The following is a 20,671-nucleotide window of genomic DNA, read 5'->3' on the forward strand; positions in this document are numbered from 1 at the left end:
TTTCATTTGCAGTGCCCAAAGTGCGAGGACCCTACAGGTTTCTGCGCCCTCGGCGAGACGCCACACTTGTTCCTTCTCATCCTAACACAGGATTTTAAAACGCGCACAGTATGTTCCTAGAATCCTCTTTTCTATCCGGGAGGGTGGGGTTTTTTGAACATGATGTCGAGTAATTTGGAATTTTGGATTGCTATATTTGGATAAAAGGTACTAGTACCATGGTCAACACTGACGTGAAGGAGGAAATTATTTCTAGATCTGGATATAGGGAATACATTGTGTTCTCATATTATTTTTCCTGCAGTGCATTCCTTGCTCTGCCAGAACACATGTACTCAAGATGCTCGGCCTTGCCATAACTGAATACACCAGTTTAATGGTCACAATGAAGACAAGCCATGGATATAAGTTTCGAGTTGGGTTCATGAACCAAGAAGATCACTGCTTTTTTATGGTCGAACTTGGATAAACTTTCTCAAGTGTTACAGACTGAAAGTTGGCACACGAATGTTGATGGAAATAGCAGAACCTGGTCTCATCTTCACTACGATCTTCCACCCCGACGACGTTCCAATTGTTCATCCATGTTAGTTTTGTATCTGGTTCTTGCTTCTTGCCTCGATTACTTCTTAATCCACCTATTCTGTCTAACTAATCACAATTTAAATTTAGAAGTAGCAACGAATCTCTCACGAAGATGCTACTTCTAACTAATATTTTCTTATAATTGGTGGCACGTGTAGGTTTTTTCAGAGTTAAGCAGGCTACTCGTTTGTTATTCTATAAGAACTCGGCTGTTACTCATGGCACTGAAGTTGACTTGGACGACATCCACAAGTTCCTACACTTTATTGATCGTCTTGAGGTCCTTGTGGGACGTTTCAATGGTGGAAGGCCATGTCGGATATGTGTGCCACTGCTGCACTCATTGAACAGGTCCAACTGTGTTGAGAAACTTATGGTACGAGCTGTTTTCTATTATATATGTTGTTCATAAACTCTTGCTTATGCACAGTTTTACAGTTGTGATCTTCTTGAAACAGGAACTGCCCGGGTCTATTGTTCCTATACAGATGCCTGACCATGGTCGGGTCAGACTTGTGCTTGGTCACAACATGATGTTTATGTCGACCTACTCCATTCCCCTTGGAGGTGAAAAGATACTTATTCATGGGTGGTCTCAAATAATGAAGGCCCGTCCATCTTGGAGAATAGGACAGAAGATTATGTTCCTGCTTTTCCATGGATCTAAAGCGAATATCCTGTTTATTGACCACATTGCGAGATGAAGCCGCTTTCAGAAGGTTGTGGATGCGCGGGGTGGTGCCTGGGCCTTGTCCTGGGGCTTGGCGGCCTCACCCTTTGGTTAACTGTAGGCAAAGTAGCATTGTTCGAGGCGTGCTTTATACGGTTGAACCTGTATAAGTACTCATGCTGCTTTCAGCTATGGTTGTTAAGTGCCCCTGCTGGTTTCAGTTAAGGTTGTTAAGTACTCCTGCTGCTTTCACAGTCTGTCGTGTTTCTTCAGTCCTGTCTTCCTACAGCCGCCAAAACCAAACCAGCGCTGGCGGGGCCGCCTGCTTCCTCCTCCCACGGCTGGCTGCGCCTCAGCGCACGCATCACCGCCCCACCATCTCCTAAGTCATTAACGCCGACCTCTGAGGCCTCGTCGTCGTCCTTCGCGCGCTTTGCTGCGCTCGCCGCGGCGCCGCCCTCTCGTGTTGTCAACATGGTCAACAAACAAGAGGAATCGGCAGAGGACTGTACGTGGAGAGGATGACAGTAGGGGCCCACCATGTCCATGGCCGGACGCAAGGAAGTTCCTCATTTTTTGTTATATATATATATATATACTCCATTGTCAACGTATGGAAAAAGAAAATGCTTCCTGCTAGTGGTTTCCTGACATCTGGGACCCACGACATTGTCAGCGTATATAGTCAATAGACATGAGAACAGCACAAGATCGGCTGACACCTGGGTCGTAGCTACTCGACCAGTATTTTTTTTGTTATTGTTGAGACGGAGCAGGGTTTCAACTGGGCTGTGGCCCGTCTAGCCCAGGCTTATAATTTATGTTCACCACATGACCAGCCCAGCTATTTTTTGTTTGTGAAAATGAGCCCAGTTTATTTTTTTTTGAAGAATACCCAATCCAGGCCCCTGATGGGCTGCAACTCTTTCAAGACGCATGCAAATCTTGAAAGTAATATGAAATGGGATATAAATATAAAAAACAGATGACAAATTGGCAATTACTTTATAATTTCTGAATTTTTTCGCATTTTCATATTCCAATTTCACTGGGCTTTAACCTAATTCAAATATATATTCAAAGTACTTTAAATATGGCTCGACATTTCAGTATTAAAAATAGTTTGGAACTCACAGAAATATGCAAAATGTTGTTTAAATTTTTAACTCTGGCCCTGGCCAACAAAAAAATGGACAGCAATAAATTGCATAAGTTGCAATGAGCTAAATATAAATTATTAAAAAAATAGGGAATGGTCTGACTTGTGGGCCTATTAAGTTGACGCGTATGCAAGATTTTTTTTACTTCTTATATATGACAACAAACTATTCTAGCAGACGTAACCGTTGGATGTCAATCCAACGGCCGTCGTGTTTCTTCAATATCTGATCTTCTTGCTCCAACCGCCAAATCCAGCGCCGGCGAGACCCCCTGCTCCCGCCTCCCGTGGCCGGCTGTGCTGCGACGCAGGCCTCACCGCCCCCTACTACTCCCACCGCTGGCCAGGCCATCCTCTACTCACCCACATCCCTCCATTGTTGTGGCTTCGCCGCCTCCGGGTCATTCCCTTCCTGGGTCTCGCCGTCGTCCATCGCGTTGGTGTTCTCGGCACGGCGTGGTCAACATTCTCAACAAACGACAACATCGGAAGAGGGACGTACATGGAGAGGTTGACAGTTGGGACCCACATGGTCCATGGCCACACGCAAGCAAGTACCTCCTTATTACGCCAAAAAGAATGAATACTCCCGCTGACAGCTCGGACCCACCAGCTATATCTTCGCACGCAAGGAAGTGCCTCCTTATTACGCACAAAAAAATGAATACTCCCCCTGCTAGCTGGGACCCACCATAGTGGGAGGCTAACTTGTGGGCCTACTAAGTTGACAGGGATGGAGGGCTTTGTCAACTTAGTTAATATGAACGATTCTAGCTCCAGTGACCATACGATGTCCATCCAACAGTAGTAGTGCTTCTTCAACCTCTGATCTTGTTGCTCCAGCCGCCCAAACCAGCGCCGGTCATGCCGCGTGCTCCTGCTTCCCGTGGCCGGATGTGATGCTGCGGAGGCCTGACCGCCCCCTACTACTCCCACCGCTGGCTAGGCCCTGCAGCGATGGCAGCCTCACACCGCAGCCGAACCAGTGAACCCTCGTACTCCTCTCCGCGTGGGCATCCACTGATGCGTCTTTCCCGGCTCCGCGTCGTCCCCTTCCTAGGCCTCGTCGTCGTCCACTGCCCTGGTGCTCTCACCGCGGCGTGGTCAACGTGGTCAAGGAACGACTTCCATCGGAAGAGTACTGTACGTGGAGAGGCTGACAGCTGGGTCCACGGCCGCAGTAAGGAAGTGCCTCCTTATTTCGTGGAAAATGATGATTCCTCCACCTGACAGCAGGGACCCACTGGACGGGCCACCGTATTTCGCGAAAAAAATGTTTCCCCCCTGACTGCTCGGGCCCAGCAGCTACATCTTTGCATGCAAGGAAGTGCGTCCATATTACGGGCAAAAAAAGTATTCGCCCCCCTGACTGCTGGGACCCACCACCTACATCTTCGCACGCAAGGAAGTGCCTGACAGTCTGGACCCACCCGGTCGAAGCGTATGTAGCGTTGTCATTCTGGTCGCGAACGTGTACGTACATACTGGTCGATCAGTCTGTCTGCAGGCTGCAGCGATGAACCGTGGCCGTGTAAGAAAGGGCACGTGTCGTAGTAGAGGCGCGCACATAGCATGTACACGTACGTACAGCGGCCAGGGTGCAAGAAAGAAAATACGGCCACGTACGTACATACGGGCGGGGTCTCGAACGCCTACTCGCGCATACGTACGGCCAGGGCTTGTGTACATGGCTGGGTCGGAACGGAGAAACTGAGTCGTCGTCGTGTTCATGGGGAGGCAACAGAATGCGTCGTGTTCATTGGGAGGCAACGGAACGTGTGCTGTTCATCGGGAGCCAACCGGCTTGGACGGAACAGTCGATGGAAACGAGGCCTGGCGTACCGCAGAACGGAGGAATCGGCATTGTGTTCGACCGGCCACGATGGAAACGGGATCATGTTCATCTGGAGGGGTCTGGCGCACCGCAAAACGGAGGAAACAGGACTCCTACGGTCGAAACGGGGTCCTGTTGATCGGGAGTGGTGTGGCGTACCGCAAAACGGAGGAAACGGACTTGTGTTGGAGCTCTATGGTCGAAATGGGGGTCCTGTTCATCGAGAGGGGTGTGGCGTACCGCAAAACGGGACTCCACGGGATACTGTTCATCTCCACCGTCGACCTCCTCCAACCTCCACGGGCTCCTGTTCATCCACCGTCGACCTCCTCCAGCCTCCACCTGTGACTGTTCATCCACGAGCTCATGTTCATCTAGCCTCCACCGCGCCCTCCTCCACCGGCTACTGTTCAACCAGCCGTCCACCGGCTACTGTTCATTCAGCCCTCCACGGGGTCCTGTTCATCCAGCCCGCCATGGGGTCCTATTCATCCACCGGCTCGATCGATCGGGGTACTGTTTATCCAGCGGCAACGGCCTCTACTACCACTGGTTCCTGTTCATCCAACCCCCCACCGGGAACTGTTCATCCAAACCCCCTCAACAACGCTCACTGTTCATCCAGGGAAGGAGGCAGCAGTGTTCGATCGGCTTCAGTTAGCAGTAGTAGCGAAGGAATCACTCGGTTTCAGTTAACAGTAAGGGATCGATCGATCGCTCAAGTTCAGTAACGCGTAGCTTGCAGTGCAATCGCTCGGGTTTAGTTAGAGCCCAATGCCTCGCTCGGGTTCAGTTAGAGCCCAACGCCTCGCACACACGCGTGTACGTACGAGAGAAACGCGCATCGCTCGGCCCCCGACCACCCACCGTAACCGGGAACTCCCCAATATTTTCCTCGCCCTCGCTTCTACCACGGTTTTTTCCGTCATGGACGGCCCAAAGAATGTCATGCAGCTGCGTCTCCCCCGCCCAGGACGAAAAGCCCATTTTCTGTCATGATTTTTTGTCATAGAAGTAGGACCCTGATGGGGAACGTAGTAATTTCAAAAAAAATTCCTACGCACACGCAAGATCATGGTGATGCATAGCAACGAGAGGGGAGAGTGTTGTCCACGTACCCTCGTAGACCGACAGCGGAAGCGTTATCACAACGCGGTTGATGTAGTCGAACGTCTTCACGATCCGACCGATCAAGTACCGAACGCACGGCACCTCCGAAGTTCTACACACGTTCAGCTCGATGACGTCCCTCGAACTCCGATCCAGCCGAGTGTTGAGGGAGAGTTTCGTCAGCACGACGGCGTGGTGACGATGATGATGTTCCACCGACGCAGGGCTTCGCCTAAGCTTCGCGGCGGTATTATCGAGGTGTAATCTGGTGGAGGGGGCACCGCACACGGCTAAAATATCGTATATCAAGTGTGTTCTTAGGTGCCCCCCTGCCCCCGTATATAAAGGAGCAAGGGGGAGGCCGGCTGCCTATGGGGCGTGCCAAGGAGAGGGGGGGAGTCCTCCTCCTAGTAGGAGTAGGACTCCCCTTTCCTAGTCCTACTAGGAAAAGAAGGGGGGAAGGAAAGAGAGGGAGAGGGAGAGGGAAAGGGGGCTGCGCCCCCCTCTCCTAGTCCAACTAGGACTCCTCCTGGGAGGGGGCGCACCACCTCCTGGCTGCTGCCCTCTCTCTCCCCTCAAGGCCCAATAAGGCCCAATACTTCCCCGGGGGGTTCCGGTAACCCTCCGGCACTCCGGTTTAATCCGAAACTTCACCGGAACACTTCCGGTGTCCGAATATATTCGTCCAATATATCAATCTTTACGTCTCGACCATTTCGAGACTCCTCGTCATGTCCGTGATCACATCCGGGACTCCGAACAACCTTCGGTACATCAAATCATATAAACTCATAATAAAACTGTCATCGTAACTTTAAGCGTGCGGACCCTTTGGGTTCGAGAACTATGTAGACATGACCGAGACACCTCTCCGGTCAATAACCAATAGCGGGACCTGGATGCCCATATTGGCTCCTACATATTCTACGAAGATCTTTATCGGTCAGACCGCATAACAACATACGTTGTTCCCTTTGTCATCGGTATGTTACTTGCCCGAGATTCGATCGTCGGTATCTCGATACCTAGTTCAATCTCGTTACCAGCAAGTCTCTTTACTCGTTCCGTAATACATCATCCCGCAACTAACTTATTAGTCACAATGCTTGCAAGGCTTATAGTGATGTGCATTACCGAGTGGGCCCTGAGATACCTCTCCGACAATCGGAGTGACAAATCCTAATCTCGAAATACGCCAACCCAACAAGTACCTTTGGAGACACCTGTAGAGCACCTTTATAATCACCCAGTTACGTTGTGACGTTTGGTAGCACACAAAGTGTTCCTCCGGTAAACGGGAGTTGCATAATCTCATAGTCATAGGAACATGTATAAGTCATGAAGAAAGCAATAGCAACATACTAAACGATCGGGTGCTAATGCTAATGTAATGGGTCATGTCAATCACGTCATTCTCCTAATGAGGTGATCCCGTTAATCAAATGACAACTCATGTCTATGGCTAGGAAAACATAACCATCTTTGATTAACGAGCTAGTCAAGTAGAGGCATACTAGTGACACTTTGTTTGTCTATGTATTCACACATGTATTATGTTTCCGGTTAATACAATTCTAGCATGAATAATAAACATTTATCATGATATAAGGAAATATATAATACTTTATTATTGCCTCTAGGGCATATTTCCTTCAGACCCCACCACATCTACGATGATACCGGGTTTTGTCACAATTATCGTCATAGAAGTGTCATAAGTATGACAGAAAAAAATTCGTTCGACCCAAAATGTCACGATGTGTCTTTTTTTGTAGTGCATGGTTCACAAGTATCAAATGATTCATAATCAAGTGATTCCAAAAATCCATCCGTATGGAGTTTCTTCATGAGCTTTACACAAATATGACCTAAACGGCAGTGCCACAAATATGTTGCACTATCATTATCAAGTTTGCATCTTTTGGCATCAATATTATGAATATGTGTATCACTACGATCGAGATTCAATAAACCATTTATATTGGGTGTATGACCATAAAAGGTTTTATTCATGTAAATAGAACAACAATTATTCTCTGACTTAAATGAATAACCGTATCGCAATAAACATGATCCAATCATATTCATGCTCAACGGAAACACCAAATAACATTTATTTAGGTCCAACACTAATCCCGAAGGTAGAGGGACTGTGCGATGTTGATCTTATCAACCTTGGAATCACTTCCAACACAAATTGTCACCTTGCCCTTAACTAGTCTGTGTTCATTTTGCAACTCCTGTTTCGAGTTACTAATCTTAGCAACTGAACCGGTATCAAATACCCTGGGGTTACTATGAACACTAGTAAAGTACACATCAATAACATGTATATCGAATATACCTTTGTTCACTTTGCCATCCTTCTTATCCGCCAAGTATTTGGGATAGTTTCGCTTCCAGTGACCATTCCCTTTGTAGTAGAAGCACTCGGTTTCAGGCTTAGGTCTAGCTTTGGGCTTCTTCATGGGAGTGGCAACTTGCTTGTCATTCTTCTTGAAGTTCCCTTTCTTTTCCTTTGCCCTTTTTTCTTGAAACTAGTGGTCTTGTTAACCGTCAACACTTGATGCTCTTTCTTGATTTCTACCTTCGGCGATTTCAGTATCGCGAAGAGCTCGGGAATCTTTTCCGTTATCCCTTGCACATTATAGTTCATCACGAAGTTCTAGTAGCTTGGTGATAGTGACTAGAGAACTCTGTCAATCACTATCTTATCTGGAAGATTAACTCCCACTTGATTCAAGCAATTGTAGTGCCAGACATTCTGAGCACATGCTCACTAGCTGAGCAATTCTCCTCCATCTTGTAGGCAAAGTACTTGTCAGAGGTCTCATACCTCTTGACATGGGCATGAGTCTGAAATACCAATTTCAGCTCTTGGAACATCTCATATGCTCAGTGGCATTCAAAACGTCTTTGAAGTCCCGGTTCTAGGCCGTAAAGCATGGCGCACTAAACTATCAAGTAGTCATCATACCGAGCTTGTCAAACGTTCATAACATCTGCATCTGCTCCTGCAATCGGTCTGTCACCTAGCAGTGCATCTAGGACATCATTCTTCTGTGCACCAATGAGGATAATCCTTAGATCACAGACTCAGTCTGTATCATTGCTACTAACATATTTCAACTTATTTTTCTCTAGTAACATATCAAAAATAGTGGAGCTACAACGCGAGCTATTGATCTACAACATAATTTGCAAATACTATTAGGACTAAGTACATGATAAAATTAGTTCAATTAATCAAATTACTTAAGAAATCCCACTTAGATAGACATCCCTTAAGTCATCTAAATGATACGTGATCCAAATCAACTAAACCATGTCTGATCATCACGTGAGATGGAGTAGTCATCAATGGTGAACATCTCTATGTTGATCATATATACTACATGATTCACGTTCGACCTTTCGGTCTCCAGTGTTCCGAGGCCATGTCTGTACATGCTAGGCTCGTCAAGTTTAACGCGAGTATTCCGCATGTGCAAAACTGTCTTGCACCCGTTGTATGTGAACGTAGAGTCTATCACACCCGATCATCATGTGGTGTCTCAACACGACGAACTGTCGCAATGGTGCATTCTTAGGGAGAACACTTATAATGCTACCACCGTACTAAGCAAAATAAGATGCATAAAAGATAAACATCACATGCAATCAAAATATGTGACATGATATGGCCATCATCATCTTGCGCTTTTGATCTCCATCTCCAAAGCATCGCCATGATCTCCATCGTCACTTGCTCGACACCTTGATCTCCATCGTTGTGTCGTGGTCGTCTTGCCAATTATTGCTTCTACAACTATCGCTCGCATAGTGATAAAGTAAAGCAATTACATGGCGTTTGCATTTCATACAATAAAGAGACAACCATAAGGCTCCTGCCGGTTGCCGATAATTTTTAAAAAACATGATCATCTCATACAATAACGTATATCACATCATGTCTTGACCATATCACATCACAACATGCCCTGCAAAAACAAGTTAGCCGTCCTCTACTTTGTTGTTGCAAGTTTTACGTGGCTGCTACGGGCTTCTAGCAAGAACCGTTCTTACTTACACATCAAAACCACAATGGTGATTTATCAAGTTTACTGTTTTAACCTTCAACAAGGACCGGCGCAGTCAAATTCGATTCAACTAAAGTAGGAGAAACAGACACCCGCCAGCCACCTTTATGCAAAACTAGTTGCATGTCTGTCGGTGGAACCGGTCTCATGAACGTGGTCATGTAAGGTTTGTCCGGGCCGCTTCATCCAACAATACCGCCGAATCAAAATAAGACATTGGTGGTAAGCAGTATGATGATCACCGCCACAACTCTTTGTGTTCTACTCGTGCATATCATCTATGCATAGACCTGGCTCGGATGCCACTGTTGGGAAACGTAGCATGAAATTTCAAATAAATTCCTACGCTCACGCAAGATCTATCTAGGAGATGCATAGCAACTAAAGGGGGAGAGTGTGTCTACGTACCCTCGTAGACCGTAAGCGGAAGCGTTTCACAACGCGGTTGATGTAGTCGAACTTTCTTCGCGATCCACCGATCGAGTACCGAACGTACGGCACCTCCGAGTTCTGCACACGTTTGATACGTCTCCAACGTATCTATAATTTTTGATTGTTCCATGCTGTTTTATTATCAATCTTGAATGTTTTATAATCATTTTATAGTCATTTTATATCATTTTTTGGTACTAACCTATTGACATAGTGCCAAGTGCCAGTTGCTGTTTTTTTCATATTTTTTACATCGCAGGAAATCAATATCAGGCGGAGTCTAAATGCAACGAAACTTCACGGAGATTTTTTCTGGACCAGAAGAAAGATATTGGGCCCTGGTTGCACCTGGGGGGAGTCCCGAGGAGGGGGCAACCCACCAGGGCGCACCAGGAGGCCTAGGCGCACCCTGGTGGGTTGTGCCCACCTCGGGTGCCCCACGGAGCGCCTCTTTGCTCTATAAATACCCCAAAAATCCCAAAACCCTAGGGGAGTCGATGAAATATTCATCCAGCCGCCGCAGAGTCCAGAACCACCAGATCCAATCTAGACACCATCTCGGATGGGGTTTCACCACCTCCATTGGTGCCTCTCCGATGATGCGTGAGTAGTTCTTTGTAGACCTACGGGTCCGTAGTTAGTAGCTAGATGGCTTCCTCTCTCTCTTTGATTCTCAATACAATGGTCTCTTGGAGATCCATATGATGTAACTCTTTTTGCGGTGTATTTGTTGGGATCTGATGAACTTTGAGTTTATGATCAGTTATATCTTTTTATATCCATGAAAGTTATTTGAGTTTCTTTGATCTCTTATATGCATGATCTCTTATAGCCTCGTATTTCTTCTCCGATATTTGGGTTTTGTTTGGCCAACTTGATCTATTTGTCTTGCAATGGGAAGAGGTGCCCGGTAGTGGGTTCGATCTTACGGTGCTTGATCCCAGTGACAGAAGGGTAAACGACACGTATGTATCGTTGCTACTGAGGATAAAACGATGGGGTCTATCTCTACATAGATAGATCTTGTCTACATCATGTCATCGTTCTTATTGCATTACTCCGTTTTTCCATGAACTTAATACACTAGATGCATGCTAGATAGCGGTCGATGTGTGGAGTAATAGTAGTAGATGCAGGCAGGAGTCGATCTACTAATCATGGACGTGATGCCTATGTAATGATCACTGCCTGGATATCGTCATGATTATTTGAAGTTCTATCAATTTCCCAACAGTAATTTGTTTACCCACTGTTTGCTATTTTTCTCGAGAGAAGCCACTAGTGAAACCTACGGCCCCTGGGTCTTCTTTCTCATATATTTGTTTTGCGATCTATTTTATTTGCTCTTTTATTTTCAGATCTATTAAACCAAAAACACAAAAATACTTTGCTGCACTTTATTTTATTTGCTATCTATTTATTCAATCTATTACAACTTTCTCCCGTCCACACACCGTTTATGGAGTCGTTACCCGAAAGGGATTGACAACCCCTTTAACACGTCGGGTTGCGAGGTGTTGTTATTCGTGTGCAGGGGCTGTTTACGTTGTGGTTCTTGGTTCTCCTACTGGTTCGATAACCTTGGTTTCATCACTGAGGGAAATACCTACCGTCACTATGCTGCATCATCCCTTCCTCTTTGTGGAAATACCAACGTAGTCCCAGCAGACAAGAGCTTTCTGGCGCCATCATCAGAGGGACATCAAAAGGAATTTCTGGCACCGTTGCCGGGGAGGGATTGACAACCCCTTTAACACGTCGGGTTGCGAGGTGTTGTTATTTGTGTGCAGGGGTTGTTTACATTGTGTTGCTTGGTTCTCCTACTAGTTCGATAACCTTGGTTTCATCACTGAGGGAAATACCTACCGTCGCTGTGCTGCATCTCCCTTCCGCTTTGGAGAAATACCGACGTAGTCCTAGCAGACAAGACCTTTCTGGCGCCATCGTCAGAGGGACATCAAAAGGAATTTCTGGTGCCGTTGCCAGGGAGGATCTTCAACATATACCAGGTTCCTAATCACAAATCTCATCTCCTTGCAATTTACATTATTTTCCATTTTCCTCTCATTTTCCTCTCCCCCACTTCACAAAAATTTGCCGTTTTATTCGCCCTCTTTTTCGTTCGTCGTTTTCTCGACAGATCTCTTCTTTTCTTGTGTGTCATGTGTCTTCTATTTGCTTGCATCTTCGCTTGCTAAAATCTCTTGATATGGATCCTCATCCACTTGCTAATCTTTTTAAAAGATCCAATCATGATGAACCAATTGCTAGTGAGTTGAGTGCACTAGATTATCTTTATGAAGTTTTGCTTGAGATTCGTGAATCTGAAAATTGTGATGAAGAAATTTATGAAGTGATTCATGATAGCTCCTTGAATGAAAAGCATGATTGCAATGTGTCGTGGTGGGCGCACGAGATATGCCAAGGGATGGCTAAAGAGAGGAGGAGGCTCGAGGGCACTAGTGGGCTCCAGAGGCGAGGTCGGCATGAGCGAGCGCGGGACACAAGACATACCCAGGTTCGGGGCTCTCCGGAGAGATAACACCCCTAGTCCTGCCGAGTGTGGTTTATAGGTAACAGTATAGAGTTGCTCCTAGAGGTGTATGGAGGAAGCAGGAAGGCAGGCCAAGGCTTAGGTTGCTCCCTCTCCTTGTGTGTGTGGCTAGTCTTCTTGCTTGTGTTCGGTGAGTGTTGGTCGCCCGTATGCATGAGGGCTCCTGGGGAGTTTTATAGGTCAACCCCCCAAGGATAAAATGGTAATGTTACAAGGCCATGGGGCCGGGTTGTCATCGTCCGGGAAGCTGGTGCTGGGACCCGCCGGGTGTCAGGGCTCGCCGGGCTCTCCTTGCGCGGGCCCCGCGTGCCTAGGGGCACTGTTCGCCGTCTTGTCGATCGTCAGGGAATGGCCGGGTTGAGTCGGCTATAGTGGTGCTCCATCAGGTCACTGCTTGCTGGCGTCAGCAGTGACAACGGGCGCACTGTTGCCATGCCGGCCCTGGTCAGCGGGTACGTGGGGCACTGTTGCCACGCCCCAGCTGACCAGAGGCATGGGCAGGGCACTGTTGCCTCGGACATCCATGGATGGAGACTCGTCCCATCGTACGGCTGGGATGGGACGGGAGCTGACCCGAGGCTGGGTCGAAGAACGCGCCAAAGGTGGAGTTGGTTTGTTGGAGAAGTCTTGGTGTGCCGGGTTCGGCCGCCTTGTGCTGGCCGTTGGGGCCGGCTTGAGGAGTCCGGCTGGGTTGGAGAGTTTGGCCGGGTCGAGGGGCTTGGCCGGGTCGAGCAACCCGGCCAGGCATGAGCCGGCTTGAGGGGCGATGCTGGCCCTGATGTTTTTGAAAAGGATCCGGGTTCCGTTGCCTGCCCGGGGTTCATCCCCCTGACAGCAGTCCCTGAAGCTGTGAAGGGCCGCCGTCTTTGGAAGGGAGGGCCTTCGCAGTTCCCCCCCCCCTTGAGGAGGCGAATTTTGTGACCGCCGGGTCTGGCAACACCCACTGTGTGCCGGCTTCCGGAAGCCGGATCGCGCACCCTGGCGGGGGCGGGAAACCGAAGAGTCCATCGAATCTTGAGGCAATCTTTTGGGCTTCACGCGGGCGCCACGTGGCGCCTGGAAGCCGGAGGGGCCTGACAGGCCACGCGCGCTACAGGACGGGGCGACGCGCTGCGGCCCGCCGCCGCGCCCTCGGCCCACACGCGCGGATTTATTGCGGTGTCCGCAAGTCGGTTGCCATTCTCTAGGCAGTTATTGTGTGCGTACGTGCGCACTTATTGCGGGGAAGTGGGAGGGGCGAGCGCAAATGATCCCACTTCCCCACGTGGATACACACATATTTTAGTTGCTGCTGATTACGTTACTAAGTGGGTAGAAGCAATTCCAACTAGTAGTGCTGATCATAACACTTCTATTAAAATGCTTAAAGAAGTTATTTTTCCGAGGTTTGGAGTCCCTAGATATTTAATGACTGATGGTGGTTCACATTTTATTCATGGTGCTTTTTGAAAAATGCTTGCTAAGTATGATGTTAATCATAGAATTGCATCTCCTTATCACCCACAGTCTAGTGGTCAAGTAGAATTGAGTAATAGAGAGCTCAAATTAATTTTGCAAAAGACTGTTAATAGATCTAGAAAGAATTGGTCCAAGAAACTGGATGATGCATTATGGGCCTATAGAACTGCATATAAAAATCCTGTGGGTATGTCACCGTATAAAATGGTTTATGGAAAAGCATGTCACTTACCTCTCGAACTAGAACATAAGGCTTATTGGGCTATTAAAGAGCTCAACTATGATTTCAAACTTGCCGGTGAGAAGAGGTTATTTGACATTAGCTCACTTGATGAATGGAGAACCCAAGCCTATGAGAATGCCAAATTGTTTAAAGAAAAAGTTAAAAGATGGCATGATAAAAGGATACAAAAGCGTGAGTTTAATGTAGGTGATTATGTATTGCTATACAACTCTCGTTTAAGATTTTTTGCAGGAAAACTTCTCTCTAAATGGGAAGGCCCTTACGTTATTGAGGAGGTCTATCGTTCCGGTGCCATAAAAATCAACAACTTCGAAGGCACAAATCCGAAGGTGGTGAACGGTCAAAGAATCAAACACTATATCTCAGGTAATCCTATAAATGTTGAAACCAATGTTATTGAAACCGTAACCCCGGAGGAATACATAAGGGACACTTTCCGGAACGTTTCAGACTCCGAAAAGGAATAGGTATGTGGTACGGTAAGTAAACCGACTCCAAAACAGTTCTAATGGCAATTTTTCTTCGTTTTGGAATATTGAGAAAAATAGAAAAATAAGAAGCAGTCCGAGAAGGACACGAGGCCTCCACAAGGGTGGAGGGCGCGCCCTACCCTACTGGGCGCGCCCCCTACCTCGTGGGCACCTCGTGTGCTCTCCGGACTCCGTTTTCTTGCATGTTACGTATTTTAGTCGGTAAAAATTAATTATATAATCTCCCAAAGATCTTGACTCCTGTATCACGCAATTATCCTCTGTTTTTGTTTTGAGTTGTTTCTGCCGCAGATTTGGAGCAAGATGTCATCTCAGGATTCTGACAGAGAGAGCTATGTCTCATACCTCACTGCTGATCCCAAGACCTATGGAGATCTATCTCCTTGTGGTCGAACTACGGATGAGGAGGAGGATGCTCATTTGATGAAGATCAAATATTCAAGTTCGGAGGAGGAAGATGTCCCTCTACCTCAACCTGGGGATATGCACATGAAGTTCAAGAAATCCAGTCTCCCTAAGAGGGCTAAATTATCTAACAACCGATCTATTCCTTCTCGTTTTCGGCAGAAAAGCAGAGGAGATTTATGTGATAAGATCTTGAAGCTGGAATCGGAGGTCGATGATTTAAAGGAGGAAATTGCCCTTCTCAATTATAGTATGAAGAAGCTAAAGGCACAACTGTCATCATCAACAACTCCATCATTACCACCTCTAAAGAAGGAGACATAATCACATGGGTATGGGCACTCCCCTGGGCATCTTCCATGCTTGGGGGAGGTGCCCCGGTATCGTATCACCACCACACTCCTATCTTTACCATTTTTCTTAGTTCGATCCTATTAGTAGTATCTTGATCTAGTAGAATAAAGTTTTGGTATGATCTAGTTTCGAGTTTTGCTTTATGATCCTTCTATGTAATTGAGTCCGTGAGCTATATATAATAAAGATTAGTGTTGAGTCAAGGGCTTGATTATCTTGCGATGATCTTGAGGGAATAAAAGAAAAATAAAAGAATAAAAAGAAATAAAAAGAGATCACATTGATCTTATGGAGAGTAATGACTTCACATAGAAAGAGTATGATGATTAAAAGTTGTTGAGAGTTGACAAACATAGTTTTGGTCATCGTTGCAATTAATAAGAAGTAATAAAGAAAGAGAGGTTTCACATATAAATATACTATCTTGGACATCTTTTATGATTGTGAGCACTCATTAAAATATGACATGCTAAAGAGTTGATGTTGGACAAGGAAGACAACGTAATGGGTTATGTTTTCTTATATCTAAGATAAAGTATATTGTCATGGATCATCCAACATGTTGAGCTTGCCTTTCCCCCTCATGCTAGACAAATTCTTTGCACCAAGTAGAGATACTACTTGTGCTTCCAAATACCCTTAAACCCAGTTTTGCCATAAGAGTCCACCATACCTACCTATGGATTGAGTAAGATCCTTCAAGTAAGTTGTCATCGGTGCAAGCAATAAAAATTGCTCTCTAAATATGTATGGTCGATTGGTATGGAGGAAATCAGCTTTGTACGATCTTGTGATGTGGAAGAAATAAAAGCGACGGACTGCATAATAAAGGTTCATATGACAAGTGGCAATATAAAGTGACGTTCTTTCGCATTAAGATTTTGTGCATCCAACTCTGAAAGCGCATGGCAACCTCTGCTTCCCTCTGCGAAGGGCCTATCTTTTATTCTCTTCTACCTTATGCAAGAGTCATGGTGATCTTCACCTTTCCTTTTTACATTTTATCATTTGGCAAGCACAATATGTTGGAAAGATCCTGATATATATATATATCTAATTGGATGTAGGTTAGCATGAGTTATTATTGTTGACATTACCCTTGAGGTAAAAGGTTGGGAGGCGAAACTATAAGCCCCTATCTTTCTCTATGTCTGATTAAAACTCCATAACCACAAGTATTGCGTGAGTGTTAGCAATTATGAAACACTAAATGATAGTTGAGTATGTGGACTTGCTAAAAAGCTCTGACATAGACTCTTTCTGATGTTATGATAAATTGTAATTGCTTCAATGACTGAGATTATAGTTTGTTGGTTCTCAATAAAGTTTCTGATTCATACTTTGTATTGTGAATAGATTATTACTTGAGCATAAGAGATCATATGACAAAATCCATATATGTTGCTGTTATGAGAATGATCATGATGCCCTCATGTCCGTATTTTATTCTATCAACACCTCTACCTCTAAACATGTGGACATATTTATCGTTATCGGCTTCCGCTTGAGGACAAGCGAGGTCTAAGCTTGGGGGAGTTGATACGTCCATTTTGCATCATGCTTTTATATCGATATTTATTGCATTATGGGCTGTTATTACACATTATGTCACAATACTTATGCCTATTCTCTCTTATTTTACAAGGCTTACATAAGGAGGGAGAATGCCGGCTGCTGGAATTCTGGGCTGGAAAAGGAGCAAATATTAGAGACCTATTCTGCACAACTCCAAAAGTCATGAAACTCCACGAAAGTTATTTTTGGAAATAATAAAAAATACTGAGCGGAGGAAATACAACAGGGAGCCCACACCCTTGCCACGAGGGTGGGGGCGCGCCCCCCTGCCTCGTGGGCCCCCTGTTGGCCCTCCGGTGCCCATCTTCTGCTATATGAAGTCTTTCGTCCGAAGAAAAATCATAAGCAAGCTTTCGGGACGAGACTCCACCGCCACGAGGCAGAACCTTGGTGGAACCTATCTAGGGCTCCGGCAGAGCTGTTCTGCTGGGGGCACTTCCCTCCGAAGGGGGAAATCATCGCCATCATCATCACCAACGCTCCTCTCATCAGGAGAGGGCAATCTCCATCAACATCTTCACCAGCACCATCTCCTCTCAAACCCTAGTTCATCTCTTGTATCCAATTCTTGTCTCTAAGTCTGGGATTGGTACCTGTAGGTTGCTAGTAGTGTTGATTACTCCTTGTAGTTGATGCTAGTTGGTTTATTTGGTGGAAGATCATATGTTCAGATCCTATATACATATTAATATTCCTGTGATTAGGAACATGAATATGCTTTGTGAGTAGTTATGTTTGTTCCTGAGGACATGGGAGAAGTCTTGCTATTAGTAGTCATGTGAATTTGGTATTCGTTCGATATTTTGATGAGATGTATGTTGTCTATCCTCTAGTGGTGTTATGTGAACGTCGACTACATGACACTTCACCATTATTTGGGCCTAGAGGAAGGCATTGGGAAGTAATAAGTAGATGATGGGTTGCTAGAGTGACAGAAGATTAAACCATAGTTTATGCGTTGCTTCGTAAGGGGCTGATTTGGATCCATATGTTTCATGCTATGGTTAGGTTTACCTTAATACTTTTGTTGTAGTTGCGGATGCTTGCAATAGAGGTTAATCATAAGTGGGATGCTTGTCCAAGTAAGGGCAGCACCCAAGCACCGGTCCACCCACATATCAAATTATCAAAGTACCGAACGTGAATCATATGAACGTGATGAAAACTAGCTTGACAATAATTCCCATGTGTCCTCGGGAGCGCTTTTCTCTATATAAGAGTTTGTCCAGGCTTGTCCTTTGCTACAAAAAGGATTGGGCCACCTTGTTGCACTTTACTTTTGTTACTTGTTGCTCGTTACAAGTTACCCTATCACAAAACTATTAGTTACCTATAATTTCAGTGCTTGCAGAGAATACCTTACTGAAAACCGCTTATCATTTCCTTCGGCTCCTCGTTGGGTACGACACTCTTACTTATCGAAAGGCCTACGATAGATCCCCTATACTTGTGCGTCATCAGTACCCAATTGTTTCCTTAAGGTATCCTACGAAGATGCACTTGTCCGATTTGGGTTCGAGCTTATCAGGCTGAAGCCTTTTGACATAAGTGTTGCAACCCCAAATTTTTAAGAAATGGCAGCTTAGGTTTCTTGCCAAACCACAGTTCATACAGTGTCGTCTCAACGGATTTAGACGGTGCCCTATTTAACGTGAATGCAGCTGTCTCTAATGCATAACCCCAAAATGATAGTGGTAAATCGGTAAGAGACATCATAGATCGCACCATATCTAACAAAGTACGGTTACAACGTTCGGACACACCATTACGCTGTGGTGTTCCAGGTGGCGTGAGTTGTGAAACTATACCACATTGTTTTAAATGAAGGCCAAACTCGTAACTCAAATATTCACCTCCGTGATCAGATCGTAGAAACTTTATTTTCTTGTTACGATGATTCTCCACTTCACTCTAAAATTCCTTGAACTTTTCAAATGTTTCGGACTTGTGTTTCATTAAGTAGATATACCCATATCTGCTCAAATCATCTGTGAAGGTCAGAAAATAACCATACCCGCCGTGTGCCTCAACACTCATTGGACCGCATACATCGGTATGTATTATTTCCAATAAGACATTGGCTCGCTCCATTGTTTTGGAGAACGGAGTTTTAGTCATCTTGCCCATGAGGCATCACTACAAAAAAAGACAATTCCGTGATGATATGTGTTTGTCACAGTAGGTCACGTTTTCTGTCATGCATGTACATCCATGACAATTTTATGACAGAATCAGGATAGTCATACATGTGCTGTCGTAGAAGTGTTCCATGACATTACCAAAATTATCATCACGGAAGTGTCCACTTCCATGACGAAAAATCGCGCGTCATAGAAGTGCTTTCGTCAAGGGTGACTGACACATGGTATCCACCGTAACGGCTCGCCGTTAAGCTATCAGGTCCGGTTTTGGATCCGATAACCCGTTAACAGCCTGGACCAATGGTGATTTTCCACGTGTAAAATTCTCATTGGCCGGAGGAAACACGTGTCTGCTCCTCGGTGGGCCAGATGACGCCCGTCCATTGGAGGAGACATGCCTATGATACGTTGACATGTGGGAGGGCCCAACAGAGGCCCATATAGGTTAAAAAGGCCGGCCCAGTCGAAGGCCCGTAGTACTTACTCAGGTACTAGTGGGCCAGCCCAATAACGGCCTGTTTAAAAGAGGCCCATTTACGGCCCGAAGCCAGATCTGGCCCGTTAATTGTTCGCCGAATATTTGGGCCCAATTACAGCCCAGTGAATTTCGGCCTGTTAGATGCCCGATGTAGACATGGACCCATTTCAGCCCGGTGTGTCTTTCGGCCTGGGAATGGCCCGTGCTGCCCATGGGCCATATATGGTTCGACGCGACATCCGGCCCACTAACGGCCCGTGATAAAGGTGGCAACAGTTCAGCCCAACATGACTTTGGTCCTGTTAAAGGCCTGTCGTATAATTCGGCTCGTTGATGCATGTACTAAGCTTTTGGCCTCTTAAAGGCCCATGATATTAGTGGGCCAACTAGGGCCCAAGATATGTTTCGGCCTGGTAACGGCCCATCATATAACTGGGCCAAAAAAGGCCCGGTCTACATTTCAGCTTGCTGAAGACCCGTCAACGACTAGTGAAAATTGAGGCCCAACATGCATTTCGGCCTGCTAAAGGCCCATGGTTTCTTCTGGGCCATAATAGGCCAGTAGAATATTCAGCCTGTTAATGGCCCAACGCTACCTGGGCCAATCTAAGCGTTGGGTCCACAAAAGGCCCAACTAAAATTTGGGTCGAATATAGGCAGGAGTAAGTTGTGGGCCTGGCGCAAAGTGTGTAGGCCCCAATGGCCATTCGGGCCCAAGAAAGATGCAGGCCGGCCCAATTGTGGCCCGCTAAAAACCAGGCCCGTTAGAGGCGAATGTTTCGGCCCGGTCGACTACATCAGATTTTTTTCAGATAGGAATGCTGGCAGTAACTAGTAGGAATTAAGAACAAACCTACTCAATACAATAAAGAAATTACGGCATAGTAACTTAGAATAAACCTACACTATACAATAAAGGATTTATGGTATATTTCATCCACTGGGCATCGAAGTTCGCCACCTGTGATCATAAAGCCCAACGAAGAAGCAGATTACAAAAACTGGGCACATTGCAGCGTAACAAAATAATACTGAACCGAGACCACTTCCAAGACAGTTCAAGAAAGATTAGCCTTGCGCGGGAACTGCTGCGCAAGCTGCT

The sequence above is a fragment of the Triticum aestivum genome, chromosome 7D (genome assembly GCF_018294505.1).
Source record: "Triticum aestivum cultivar Chinese Spring chromosome 7D, IWGSC CS RefSeq v2.1, whole genome shotgun sequence".
Taxonomy (NCBI): domain Eukaryota; kingdom Viridiplantae; phylum Streptophyta; class Magnoliopsida; order Poales; family Poaceae; genus Triticum; species Triticum aestivum.